Below are 15,426 nucleotides of genomic sequence, written 5' to 3'. Positions count from 1 at the left end.
TTCTCAGTAGAATGAAAAGGCTTCCGCAGAGGTGGCAACTCGGTGGCCTTTGCTGCTCAGGTTGCCAGACTTAACCAGTAAAAACAGTGCAGAGTCCAGTTAAGTTTTAGTTTCAAATAAGTAGCAGATCATTTTAAGTATAGCTACACCCCAGGCATTGTGGGTGCTGCATACAGCTCACATGTGATGGGCCCGACATTTCTACTTAGCAGGATTTCTATCTTATTTTATTAATTTTTAATGGGTATGATAGGAGGGGGCACACACAACATGGGTATGGAGATCAGAGGCCAATTTTCAGGGGTCTGTCTCTCCTTTCCCCGGAGAGGGGGGTCTGGGGATCAAACTCAGGCCATCATCAGACTTGCCTAGCAAATGCCTTACCTGGCTGAGCCATTATCTGGGTTCCTTCCTTTGTTCCTTTTCCTTGTTTGTTTTTTTTTTGTTGTTGTTGTTGTTTTTGAGGGGATGGGGTTTGAGACAGAGGTCCTCTATGTAGCCCTGGCTGCCCTGGAACTCTGTCTCTCTCTGCAGACCAGGCTGGCCTCGAACTCACGGAGATCCGCCTGCCTCTGCTTTCTGAGCGCTGGGATCAAAGGCGTGAGCCACCACAGCCCATCTATTTTTATTTCTTAAACCGTGTGCAGCCATATTGTCTGTAAGCAGGTATGTGCACACACAGGTGCCTCCCAGGGTCAGGAGAGGCCCTCGATCCCTTGGAGATGGTGTTATAGGAGGTTATGAGCTGCATGACATGGGTGCTCGGAACTAAACTCCTGTCCTCTGCAAGCCGTCTGCAGGGAGGGGCTGTGCGTGGAGAACAGAACAAGAGTGGCTGGCTTGGCTTTCCTGGCTATGTTGGTTGGCTTCTCCTCCACGTCCTGCTCCCCTTCAGTAAAGCCCAAGAATGTCACAGCTAGCCGCTGTGCATCTCTGGTCACAAATGAGAAGGTTTTGTGTAGTTACTGGAATCATCGGAAAAGGAAGCCAGACCTAGCTTGAAGCCGCACGGAATCACCCTGCGAGAGAGATGCTCTCTTTGGGAGTCGCTTCGGTATGTCTAAAGATCACGCTGGCAAGAGGGAGTCTGATTCAATATTTCTAAAAATCATGCTGGCAAGAGAAAATTTCACTGTTCCCATCATGTCTGACACTCCCTGAAGGGCAGGAATCTCCCTGTTAGAGAAAGCAGACTTCGGGGCTGATCTTTGATAGGCATGCGGTGTGGTATATAATATTTTGTTTTCCTATTAGTTTGGTTTACTGTCTCTGCCTGTGAAGATGCTGTAGCTGCAAGGGTTCATTCTAAACAATCATATTTATTTAAAAAGATTAAGTCTGGTGGTGGAGGCCCATGCCTTTAATTTTAGTACTCGAGAGGCAGAGGCAGGTGGATCTCTGTGAGTTCGAGGCTAGCCTGGTCTACAGAGTAAGTTCCAGGACAGCCAGGGCTATTACACAGAGAAACCCTGTCAGAGAGAGAGAGAGAGAGAGAGAGAGAGAGAGAGAGAGAGAGAGAGAGGAGAGAGAGAGAGAGAGAACACCAAAGGAATGCTTATGTAAAGCAGCACAGGTGAAGAGCATTTACCACCCATGATATATTGGTTTTCCAAGACAGGGTTTCTCTTTGTAGGTGGGTGACTGCCAAGCAGTTAGATCTCTGTGAGTTCAAGGCCAGTGTGGTCTACAGAGCAAGTTCAAGGTTTTTCCCGAAACCTTGTCTCGGAAAAAAAAAAAAAGAAAGAAAGAAAGAATGAATGAAGGAGTTTGGCTGAATAAATAAAATAAAAATGTACCTTTGTGTACAATGAACAAGTTAGGCAACTATTTCAAAGTACTAGAACTTTGGGCCAGGTGTGGAGGTCACCTGCAATCTCATCTCTCTCTCTCTGCTAAGGCAAGAGGATCAGGAGTTCAAGGGCATGTAGGAGGGAATTCTTTTTAAAAAGTGGTGTTGGGGACATTTTAGGTCAGCTCAGAAAAGTTCTCTCTGAAGAGTGGCATTTGTCCAGAGACCAGAAGGAAAAGAGGGGAGGAAGGACAGCCACAGTCAGGGTAAGCCTGAATTGTCAACAGGTTTGATGGGTTTAAGGGACATGAAGAATCCAGGAGCTGGAACTGGGGAGTCCCTCTGGCGACAGCAGTCTGAGGCTCAGGCCTCAGGCGAGAATATGCCCAGAGCCAGCAGAAGTAGCCTTCCTCTGTCTGGACCCAGCGCCCACAGAGTGTCTGAGTTTGCCAGAGCCCGCCCCCAGTGCTTCCTGGTAACATGGATGTTCACCTTGGCTACCAGTCGTCCACTGGATCTCTTAATAGACCTCTGCGGGGTTTTACTTTCCTAAGGAAAGACTAGGAGTGTCCTCCCTGGTCATCACGCCTTGCACAAAGCTCTTCCGTTCTGACCTCTTGACCTGGCCATGCATTCGTCCACCGCGATGGGTGTGCAGGGAACAAGGCAGGTTCAGATCCTCCCCTCAAGGCATGAGCAGCTTTGGGGAGAGGCGGGACGAGAAGAGTCTGACTCGGGGTCAGTTCTGGGCCTCCACAGTGAACCTGGATTCTCTGTGAGGCAGAACAAGGCTGAACAATAGAGACAGCTACAACCACGGGACTCAGCCAAGGCATGCAGTCTGCACCTTCAGTCTGGGAAGCCCTCAGTCTGCATCTTCAAGTCTGAGGAAACCACGGTTTAGCAGGCACACACACACCACACATACACACACGACATACACACCACATATACACACATTTACATACATCACACACATATATATATATCACACACCACACCACACACACACATACATACAACACATACACACATACACCTCACACACACAAACACAGATAACACAAATTCTATTATTTGGAAGGATCCCGGGCGTCCATTGGGTCACGTCTGAGGTCAAGTGCTGGTTTCTTGTCTGGAATTCACTCACCACAGTCATTTCTTTGCTCGGTCTAGGTCACACTGAGATGAAGGTGGCTCAAGAGAGAATTTCTGACCAGAGTCAAGGTTCAGGTGCCGGTCAGGGGGAGAGCAAGGAGCACAGTGAAGGGCTCAGCCTGGAAGCAGGACAGGGTTCAGTTGAGGACCGGAAGCAGGGCCAAAGTTGGAGCTGAGGCCAAGGGTCAGTGCAGGCCAGGGCTGGGTCTCAGCCTGGAAGAGCACAGACCTATGGGTCTGAACCTGGTTGAGGATATAGATTCTGGCTTTCCTGGAGATGCACCCAGATGCTCAGACCTGAAGTGTGAGCTGTGGCCAGCGTAGCAGTGAGGCAGAAGTCCATGACACCCACAGGCTCTCCCCTCCCTGCCACAGACACGTTAGTGATTCCCTCACCTGGCTCAATGTGCAAACACACAGAAACACATATACACACATACGAATATACACACGTGTACACATATATACACACAAAATATACGCACACATGCAAATATACACATGCACACACATGCACACTCATATACATATATGCACAAGCACACATAGACATATGCACACACACAACATGCTCACATCACGACACACACAAATGCACTATACAAACACGCGTGCACCCCATACATGGGAATTAGGGATCTAGGCAGGAGGCCCCTGGGAAGACTCTGGCACCTCTAGAGGCATCTGCAGGGAATACCTGCCAAGGTCGGATGGGCCTAGGAAGATCAGTTCGGCAGCACCAGTCTCTAAAAGTCCAGGCCTCTGCAGACCTGCTCATGCCACCTACCATCCCCTGGAAATGACACTACCCAGACCCCCTGAAAGACAGTGGCCAAGTGCAGAGGAAAGAGCTGTGGCTGGAGGTCAGGGCCTGGGTGTCACTGCCTTGCATCTTCTCTCTGGGCCGTCTACAAAACAGGAGTAAAGTAAGAAGGTTCGCTTTCCTAGTTAGCGTTTCTAATCAGGTGGTGGAGCACCATGGCCAAAGCCACTTGGGGAGGAAAGGGTTTGTTTGGCTCACACTTCCACATCATTGTTCAACATCACTGGACATCAGAGCAGGAACTCAAGCAGGGCAGGAACCTGGAGGCAGGAGCTGAGGCAGAGGCCGTGGAGGGGTGCCAATTACTGGTTTGTTACTCATGGCTTGTTACAACAGACTGGGCCCTCCCCCATCAATCACTAATTAAGAAAATGTCCTACAGGCTTGCCTACAGACCAGTCTCATGGAAGCATTTTCTCAATTGAGGTTCCCTTCTCTCCGGCGACTCTAGCTTGTGTCAAGTTGATAACACAACTAGTCAGCACAGCAGATTGTTGACGAATGAGGAAACTTCCAGGCAGAGGGAGGAGTCTGACCTGGAGCCCCACAGTGCAGCCATGGCAGCATGGGATGAGGACCAGGCATGCCAACATCAAAGCCCACAGGTCTCCTGCCCCTCGGATCTTTATTTGCAAAATCCCTTGTCCACACCCATGCCAGAGGCCGTTGAAGAGAAGAAAGTGTGAGCTGGTGCCAGACAGACACGCATCTTGGACCCGCTGAGATCCTGCAGCGCAGGGGAGGCATTTAAATAGGCCCAAAGACCAAGCCAACCTGCACTAAGGAAAACCCAACCCTGGACACAGAATCAAATCCCAGTCTCACCTCACCTCTCTGCGCAAGATGCAAACTTCTATCAATGGGGAGCTCACTAAACCATTCCCTGTTGTGTCTATGAGATAAGGAGCAAGCATGGGCAAAGCGCTCTAGAAAAACTGGTAGGGTCGCCATCGCCTACCCCAGCTCATCCCTCACCCCTTACCCTCTCTCCTATCCCAAACACGCTGGCTGGCCTTTCCCTCCCCAGTGGCCCTCCACACTCCTCCTCTCTTGCTGGGGAGTTGGGACCTGCTGTTCCCTCCTGCTGGTTTGCCATGCAGAAGCCAGTCTCTCACTTACATTCCATACACCTCCTTCTGAAGCGATGTTGGGATAATGGGGCTGGGAATATGGGATGAGGGTGGGGGTTCCATTTGCTTCTGGATGGATAATGGGGACGCGGAGCTACGGTGAAGCCTTAATGGCGTCTGGGTGTGGCCAAGTGGTAAAGCATATGCAAAGCCCTGGGTTCCACGCCCAGCACAACTGCTAAGAAGTCAAACCAAGGCCTTGGGGAGCCCCAACAACCAAGGCCAGACACTCCTTCCAGAGCTCACTGAGGGCGCAACCGGCCGCTTTCCCCTCCACTTGTCTTGGAGGAATGAAACTGAAGCTCTCCTCCCCACTAATCCCAGGGAAGGGTGTCAAGAAAAACACGCAAGGTGCTGGAGAGGCGGTGCAGCGCTTAAGAGCATGAGGCCTTGCAGAGGCGGCAGGTTGGAGTCCCAGCTTCACAACCATCCTTAACTCTAGATTCAATGCCTTCTTTTGATCTTCAACGGCACCAGGCACACACATGGTACACAGACATGCACGCAAGCAAAACACGCATACACACAAAATAAAATAAATATAAGGTTTTTTTTTTTTTTAAAAAAAAAAAGGAAAGCCAGGCGGTGGTGGCGCACGCCTTTAATCCCAGCACTCGGGAGGCAGAGGCAGGCGGATCTCTGAGTTCGAGGCCAGCCTGGTCTACAAGAGCTAGTTCCAGGACAGGCTCTAGAAACTACAGGGAAACCCTGTCTCGAAAAAAAAAAAAACCAAAAAGAAAAAAAAAAAGAAAAATTTCCCTCCTGGGAACATTGGCTGGTATGGTAGACGGTCCCATCCCTCGGGCAGCCTAAGAACAGACAAGTGAACAGAAAAGGGTTATGGTGGAAGAGGTGGCAACGGGCACCCAGGGGAGGAGGGGCTGCCAGGTGCTGAGGGTCAGCAGGGGTCACAGAAGGGAACTGAGCTCATGCAGCCTTCTGACACCCACCCAAGAGGACTCCTGTCACGGGGCAATCAAGGGACAACAGCAGGAGCGACAGGCTGGTAACTGCAGGCAGGGATGGGGAGGAGGAAGCCACCAAGGTGGAACACCATGGGAGCAGGTTCCATAGTACCCCAGAGAGTACACACGTGCTCTACAGCCAGCTTGTTGACCCTTGTCACAGCCAGTGTCCCGGCTGCTGGTAGGGCTAAACCAGAGAGAGGGGCTCAGTGCCCCCATGGAGGCCCTGTTCTGAGCTCTACCCGGCTGGTGCATGGTGGGAAGGGAGGGCCGAGGCATCTACACGCTGAGCCTGGGAGGCACTATGTTACGTGAGAGAGGCACCAGAGTCCATGACTACATTTCCATGACGAGCCCAGGATAGCTGAGCACACACCAACCAGAAAGCAGGTTAGTGTTGGCTACTGTAGTGTTGGTAGGGATGGAGAACAGAGAAGGAAACTAAGGCCCATGGCAGGGGATAGCCCCAGGCCTAGAGTCACCCAGCTCAGCAAAGCGGAGACCTGGACTAGAATCCAGAGCCCAGCTCCATGGCTCAGGCTTGTGGTGAGCCAGCTGGATTTCGCTGAGAGCCCCCACCCAGCTGTGCACATCTGTCAGCCTCTGTAGGATGAGACAATGGCCAGAAGCAGGGCCAAGGACTCAAAGCATCAAGGCAGAACATTGCAGGATCCTCCGAGGAGTGGAGCTGGCAGCTACATGCTGGAGCTGAGCCTGGACCAGCGGGGCTGCCCCTCTGCTGGCTCTGAGTACTACATTCCTGAGGTCACACCTCACCCCTGTTACCCAGGTCCTCCTGGCTACAAGATGGGAGGCTGTCTGGGGGATGGCTCCCCTGGAGGATTACCTCAGCAAGCCCTAACTCCTCTCAGGGCCTCCTTCAGGATAAACCGGTTCCTCCCAGTGCCGCTGGCCCCACCTTTCATGTCCCATCCTAGAGTGGGGACCATGGCTTTCAGTACCTAGAGGAAGACAAAGTTCTTGTATACTGGAACTCTGGATATGTAGGAGGAAGTGTTATCCAAGCCCTAGGAACCTCTATTGAGAGATGAGATGGCCTGAGGTTCAGGGACCGCCAGTCTGATGCAGAGACCTTGCCACCAACAGGAAACTCTGTGAGCATGCCCAGTTGTGGGCTAAGTGGGTCTCAGAGCTCAGCACAGTGGCCCCTAGTTTACCACAGTGGGGCCTTACCACCTCGACTGTGGGCGGTTAGCCAGCATCCTCACAAGGCCGCCACACCCTGAGGCAACAGAAAGCTCATATCCCTGACACACCCTTGCTTCTGGTGAGAAACTGGCGTGCTGTGGCTGTCTCCATAACGGTGCCCTCCTGTTCTGGGACCCATGCCAAGCAGGCCAACAGTGGTTGGTACCAGGCAGCCCTGCCTGCCTCTGCTGGACCCTGAAGAACTACAGTTGGTCCAAAGTCCAAGTGTCTCCTCCAGAAGCCACAGAACTGTCCTGTCGTCACCACACCCCAAAGCCTGGACCGTGACAAAGACGCGAACCCCCCGTCCAGTCTACAAAACAGGCCGATGCCAGTAACAGCTCTTGGAAGTTCATGGTCAACATTAAACTAAGAGAACGCCGTCAAAATGATAACACTGTGTAGAGACAAGATGGAACATGGCAGGCTTTCTAGGTTTGTTTCAGTGGGAAATTCTCCTGCTTAGCATTCAGTCCCGTTCCCCCTACCACGTCCCCCCTTTTTTTTTGTTTGCTTGTTTGTTTTGTTTTTGTTTTTCAAGACAGGGTTTCTCTGGGTGGCTTTGGAGCCTGTCCTGGAACTAGCTCTTGTAGACCAGGCTGGCCTCGAACTCACAGAGATCCGCCTGCCTCTGCCTCCCGAGTGCTGGGATTAAAGGCGTGTGCCACCACCGCCCGGCTCCTGGCCCCTTTCTTATCCAGAGAACAGGAGGCACATCTGTCTTAAGTGAAAAGCTGATATTGGTCCCAGCCAGTCAGAAGCAGGCCTCTTGCTGCAGACCTCTGCCACCACTCACGAACCTGCCCCCATGTCAGGGAACACACTGGTGCCACAGGGTGGAACACGCCGGTGCCACAGGCCAGGGTTCATGATTCATCCGTGCCAGGATGCCCAGTGAGTACCCCATTCCCTTACAGCAACAGAAGCCACAGTTCTGAAGTCCACCTTCCCCCTGAGCCAGCTTTTCCAGTAGATTCCATGAGCAAGATGGTGTCTCTCCAGTTAAGTTCTGCTGTTTTCCATCAAGAAAGTCACCGGGAAATTGGGGAAAGGGAGGAAGATCTGGTCTAGTCGGGGCAGAAGGGAAACTCCACTGCACACGCAAGACACAAGTCTAACGGCCCGAAGAGCGTATCGGGTGATGAAACAACAGCTAATTAAATTACATTTAATCTATTAATTAAACGGTGGCCCACGGCCATCCGAGAGGGGAAAAGTCCCTTGGAGGGCAGAGGACCTGAGTCCACACAGCCTGTGGGAGCCAGGAGAATTCTGAAGACGGAAGCTGCTTCAGTGACCCAGGGTGGGGGTGGGAAAGAACTCAAGCCCTCAAATACACAGCTTCAGTCTGTGCCCGGGGCTGAGAAACACTTTATGTAACTGGGCTAAAAATTCTCCTGTCTTTTTCTGCCGCCGGAGTGGTTTGTGGAAAGCCAGTGCAAAGTCAGATCCCTCGCGGGGACAAATTCCAGAGGCAGCTGAGCCCACAGCTTCTTCTCCCTTGCCCAGCTGTACCCAGGCAGACAGCCGGGGCAACCCTGGGTCTTCTCTTATTTTGTGGCCCTGTGATGTGTGGGGTACATTTGGTTGGCTGCGAGTAACAGAAACCATGAGACCCTGAAGGAGGTGGGTTTCTGGCACCCCTCCCCCAGCTCTGCTAGGAGTTTTCTCTCATGTCTGCTGATCTCCAGCCAGGATGGTTTCAATCAAGGGGGCACTGACATCAGCTACCCTTGGTTTATAAGGACTGACTGTGGGCATCCTACCACATTTGGGGGGGATGTCCTATCTAGGGCAAGAAATAAGCTACGAGGGCACATTCACACCAGGGGCAGCATGGCTTCCTAAAGGGAAGCATGGGCCACCAGCTGTGCCCAGGAGAGAAGGGCAGGGGGACCCCGTGCTGACCATGCAGCCAGATCTTGTCTCGGTCTCGGTAGGATCTGCCCTGGAGCCATGGTGTGGGCTGCTTCCCTTGCAGGGCGCTGAAAAACTGAGCTGTCCTTGAACCACACCCAGGCTCTTCAAAGACTGAGGAGAGATGTGCTTAGGGGACAGATAGCAGCACTGCTGTCACACCTACTTGGTGGCTTCCCCACAGCTGCAGATTCCCGATATCTGATTTTCAGACTTTGTGCTTCAGACTTGTGTAACTGACCACTTAAAGGGACATCTGCATAGGAACGTCAGCCCTTGCACCTGGCCCTAGCCACGCCCCTGTGCTAGCCCTGTGCTATACAGATATTAGCTCAGCTTCTCCATGCAGGAGCCTCGTGAGGTCGATTCCATTGTTACCCTCACCCCCAGGAGAGGAAAAGGAGGTGACGGGGGTCCCTGCTCTGGAGCCCGGACATAAGCCTCCTGGCCCCAGGTCTGAGCTGTGACTGTCTCCTGTGTTTTGCCCCTCCTCCCTATTTGATGCTGCATTCTCTGCCATCTTCACCCACACCTCCCCTCTTGTCTACCTACAACTCAGATTCAGGACTGTGTAGCTATCACCATGCGAACCCCAGCCAGTCAGGTACCTCACCTCAGGTGCCAGCGACTCTGCTTCCCACACCATCTGTGTGAACATCTGTCTTCTAGTCTGTGGACTGGGTGTCCCTGGATGACAGGAAGTGGGCCCCGCAGCACATGGCCACTCCCCTAGCCGGGGGCTTGGCACCTGGTAAAGAACAGATGATGACCAGTCCAGGGCCTCCCATGTCCCCTGTCAGGCTCCTGCGCCTCGTTGGCCCCCTACCTGCTCCAGACTCTCTGTGCAACCTTCCAAGCAGGTCCTTGCAGCAAAGCTGCGTCTACTTCACAGGCTCAGCACGGATCTCCTCACCTCCGCTCCCAGCCTCCTTCCTCTTTTACTCTTTTATTAAGATTCTAATTAAATAATTCTAATTAAGTGTAATGAGCTGAATCGGCAAACTTATAGCGATAAAGCGGCACTCGGGACGTGCTCGGTCCTGATCTCAGGCTACGGCAGTGTATGGTGCAGGGGGCCCTGCTGCTGGGGGAGTGACTCGGTGTCTGGGCCTGACCACCACCCTCACAAGGACATCGACTGGACACTGTGGCCCAGCTGAGGCTGAAGGGGCGTGGTCGATCGGCAACTATGATTAACCGGACTAGCTTTAATATATAATATTCAGCTTTAATAAAGGAAAGAAAGGGGAACTTACAAAAGCCAAGGTTCCAGCGAGGAGCCCAGGAAAACAAAGAGGGCAAACAAAAGCACTTGGCTGTTTTTAAAGGTATTCGGAGCCCCGGAGGGGTCACGCCCCTCAGACAAAGAGATTGGTTAGCTCCCCCATCGTCTCCCCCTTTTGTCTAAATAAGACAGATTCAAAACCAAATACAGGCGCACGCCTTTAATCCCAGCACTCGGGAGGCAGAGGCAGGTGGATCTCTGAGTTCGAGGCCAGCCTGGTCTACAAGAGCTAGTTCCAGGACAGGCTCCAAAACTTCAGGGAAACCCTGTCTTGAAAAAAGCAAAAAAAAAAAATACAACTATATACAATGGGAACAGATAATAAATATAATAAATATAAAATTACAAGCAGCACACAATATTAAGCAAGAAACATATAACAAAAGTTTTACTAAGCATTCTACTTCAAGGAGTCTAAATAATGTAGAGGGTAGCTACAATTATCTAATCTTCAACCCCATCAAAGATCTGAGAAAGGAAGTAATATTACTTAAGAAACCAGGAAGTACAAACGAGAAACTTCCAAAATGTGTAACAGATGACAGAGACAACTGACTACCTGGGCAATCACCCAAAGTCTCGTTTGCAATGCTGAGGCAACCAACTTTGGCTAAGGCCTAACACAACCAACATACCATTTTTCAAAGGCAAGGAACCTTTAGTAGAACTATCCTACCCTGTCTTGGCAAGATAAGACAATCCTGTTTTATCCACTTATGAATATTCTGTATCTTTGTCAGTAGTCGAGGTATGGGCTTTTCTTTGCCCAAAGGCCAGTTCTGCCAAGAAGACTACAAGCTCCCAGTGGAGTGTCTTTGGTGCTCAACGTTCTCTTGGGAGTAGAGCAGTGTTGCCAGGAGTGATTGTGTCTCATAAGTACAAAACTCTAGGTTAGATTAAAGGCCATTTTCTACAGCTCTTCGAAGAGGTTGAAGATTATACTATCTATACTAAATATAATCTCTATGTATCTAAAAAACTTGATTATCCTAAATATAAATATGACAAACATATAATTCTCAATACCTATCTAACTTGAAGACTAAGAGAATAAACAACTGTGCAATAAATGAGGACAATGATTTCCAAATGTAAACAATGTCATTACATAAATAATATCAGAGGTAGAAATGTACATTGCAATATGGTAAACATCTCAATATAACAATTGTTTTAAACAGAGGTAGAAGCATACTCACATACAATGTTCAATATATCAATATACAAGAATCAGCACCAGGGGCTGGAGAGATGGCTCAGTGGTTAAGAGCATTGCCTGCTCTTACAAAGGTCCTGAGTTCAATTCCCAGCAACCACATGGTGGCTCACAACCATCTGTAATGAGGTCTGGTGCCCTCTTCTGGCCTGCAGACATACACACAGACACAGAATATTGTATACATAATAAATAAATATTTTTTTAAAAAAAGTAGTCCTCTGACTTCCACACATGGGCCATGACATGCACATGTGTGGGTGCATACACACACACTAAATAAATAAATAAATAAAAAAGAATCAGCACCAATACAGTTTTCTAAAAACAATAACTCACAAATATCAATCATCCCATCAAACCAGTTAATTCCCCCTTTTTTTTCAATATACACCCCTGAGTCCACATAATACCTTCCCCATCCCCTCAACCCTATACCAACCACCAATTAGTGTCCCTAAACCTGAGGGCAAACTCTGTTGGGAGAGGGGGCGTCGTCCTCTAAGATTGCTTCCAGCTGACATGGGGGCGACGTTCTTCTCAGGGGGTCCTGTGAAAGCAAATGATGGTAAAATACCTAGGTTAACATTTGGTCTAAGAAAATTGTAACTAGCCTCTGAATGTTTTGAGGAGATCCGGCCAGAATGTTGTCAAAATGTACACCATTCAAAAGTGTCCTGTGCAGTTGTTACCAAAAAACAGATCTAATTTCAGCGTTATTAAAAACATGATGTCATAGTAACCAGGTGGAGTTGATGTTGTGGGGCCCCATCTTCATCCTGGAAACTTCAAAGATTACTGAAGGAAAATTTGTTGTTTGTTACGGAAAAGGTAAACATTATCTACAAAGACATATACAGACATATATATATGTATATATTATATATATATTGAATATATACAATATATATTATATATAATATTATATATTATATATTATATATATTATTATATATTAATATATTATCAAGTATATAATGATATACTTGATAAACTTTCTTTGCCTTCCCTCATATCTGTGTCTGTCTTTAATACACCTTTCATTGAATATATATATATTCAATATATATATTATATATATAATATATTATTATTATTATTATTATTATTATTATTATTCTGTCCCATAACATGACTCCTGACCTGAGACAGAAACTCTGAGATATCTCTTATCAACAGGATTGGAATTGAAGAGGGACTGGGCCAGAGTCCAACTCCAAAACCAGCTCTAAATATTTATAAAGAAATGTATATTGAGACACATTAAAAAAATTGTTTTTCATACTCACGGAACTTATTTAGTGTTATTGCTGATCCTTAGTGGGTCGTAACTAGTTTCCACCCATCAGTATTTAAATATCCAGGGTCTCTTAAATTCTTTGAAGATGAGTGTTTTCCTGTGGAGATAAGAAAAGAACCCTGCCCCCAACCTATATTTTTTCTTACCACCAGTATGATCATCATCCTTGTGTATGAATTATTATTTTTCTTTTTCAAGGGGCTTCTCCTCTTCAAACCGAACCTTTATTAATTTTGACGGTATCCACAATTTTTCCTCTCCTGTGGAGACAAGAGCAAAACCCCTTCCCCAACGCAGCACATCTCCTGGCTTCCATTGTGAGGTCAGCACATCCTTGAAATAAACTGGTTGATTTAATTCAGCAGACTTTTCCATTATCCAATGTCTTTCTGCAGCCGTTGTCCCCTTCTCATTAGTGTTGAGAAAATTCAAGGTTAATAAAGCATTATGTATTCTATTTCTGGGCCACCCCTTTCTGTTTGTTTAACATATCCTCTATAGTTCGATTTGATCTTTCTATGACTGCTTGACCTGTAGGATTGTGTGGTATACCTATAACATGCTTAATATTGTAATAAGCAAAAAACCATTTCATTTTCCTAGAGACATAAGCTGGACCATTATCCATCTTTATTTGTGCAGGTATACCCATGATGGCCATAACTTCTAATAAATGAGTGATTACTGAATCAGCTTTTTCTGAACTTAAAGCAGTTGCCCATTGGAAACCTGAATAAGTGTCAATGGTATGGTGTACATATTTTAATTTGCCAAATTCTGCAAAATGGAACACATCCATCTGCCAGATTTCATTCCTTTTAGTGCCCTTTGGATTAGCCCCTGCAGGCAGTGGTGTTTGGTTATAGAAAGAGCAAGTAGGGCATTTCTTTACAATCTCCTTAGCTTGCCATGTAATAGAAAACTCTTTCTTCAAGCCTTTGCTATCTACATGATGTTTTTTATGAAATTCAGAAGCCTGTAGCACACTACCAATCAATAATTGGTCAATATCTGCATTACCTTGTGCTAGAGGTCCTGGCAGACCCGTATGGGATCAGATGTGTGTTATATACATAGGGCAAAGCCTGTTCCTGATCATGTCTTGTACCTGGATAAATAATGAGGTTAGTTCTGTATCATCAGGTATAAATTCAGCAGTTTCAATATGTATTAGCATCAGTATAAAATGTACGGGCTCCAGTTATTGGAGCGTCACGGATGATTTTGTCCAATACAGATATCTCATCCTTGGATAGAATTTTCATGGCATGAATTGTGCCGTCTTGTATTGAAATTCTGTCCATTAATCTTTCATAGCCCTTTGATAAAGTCCTATTAATACATTCAGCAGTTCGAATCTTCTCAGATAATGTTTTAGTTCCTACAGACAGGCACTGAAATTTATGGTTCAAATCAGCTGTTCCCTCCTCCACAGCAATGAATCTCTTCTCAATAGCAGTCTGTACCTTTCCTAAATTTTGCTCAGTTGACAGAGTCATATCAGACAAAGATCTATTCCTTTCCTCGAGAACTTCAAACTGTTTCTTGATGTGGTTATTGTCAATCTGAATTGTTTTTGAAATTACCTCAACCATTTGGAAGTTGTCTCTCAAAACAGTCGTGCCCTTTCTTAATTTTTCAACTTCTGCCTTAAGAATCCTGGATTCATCCTGTAAGGACTCTACCATTTCCCTATTGTCCAACCACGTTATAATGAAAAAAATAAAAATAAGAAAAATACCAAGCCCTGTAAATATCCAACCAAAGAAAACCTCATTTGCATCCTGCCATAATTCAGCCATGGTGCAATCAAACAATCTGTAAAATCCTTCAACGGTGATATTATCAGACATTTTCAATAGAATCTGTATTTATTTTTATGTATTTATTTATTTTTAATCGGAAGAAATTTTACCTGTAATGACCGTTGCCTGCCAGTAGGTGGCAGGGTGCACCTGGATCCACGTGGTCGAAAAAGTCAGAACCGGGTCCTAAAAACAAATGCTCAAAACCAGAGGTTATAGCTGTGGAATGCAGGCGCTGGGTAAAAGGTGGCGGCCAGGAAAGGGAACCAGGTGAAGCCAAGGTTGGACTCAGCCGACCTGAGGGGTTAGCACCCTCTGGCCAAGTCACGAGTTTGCTAACTTGCTCTCAAGCACGGGGAACTGGGGTGGTGCAGGAGCAGGCCAGGCTGCTGCTAAGACTGGCAGGGGAGGGAACTGCGCTGAAAGAGTGCAATCTGCAATCTGCGCTGCTGGGGGGTGGGGGGGGTGGGCGAGGCTCTGGGCAGGCGCACGCGGTGGGGCCGTGGGACCAGGCGCAGCTCAGACGGGGCAAGGCTCGAGCCTGAGCTCCGTCTCAGCATGTGCACGTGCTGGCATCTGAGACGCAAGCAGCTCCTGGAAAAAAACTGCACGCGGGCAACCTGCTGAATTAAAATCAACGCCGAATCCCCACAGCGCAGAAGCTGCGCAGATGGGAGTTCTCCCGCGAGGGCAGGGGTGGGGGGGAGCCGCTAGCCCCACGTAAGAGAGGTAAACCTAGTCAGCAGTACCTGCACTTGGCACTCGTTAAGTGGCAGCGGCTGCCCAAGCTCAAACGCCGGGAAGCAGGCAGTCACGCGCACGTCCTGTG

Source organism: Arvicola amphibius, chromosome 6 (assembly GCF_903992535.2).
Source record: "Arvicola amphibius chromosome 6, mArvAmp1.2, whole genome shotgun sequence".
NCBI classification, from domain to species: Eukaryota; Metazoa; Chordata; class Mammalia; order Rodentia; family Cricetidae; genus Arvicola; species Arvicola amphibius.
This window is presented reverse-complemented; position numbering follows the sequence as displayed.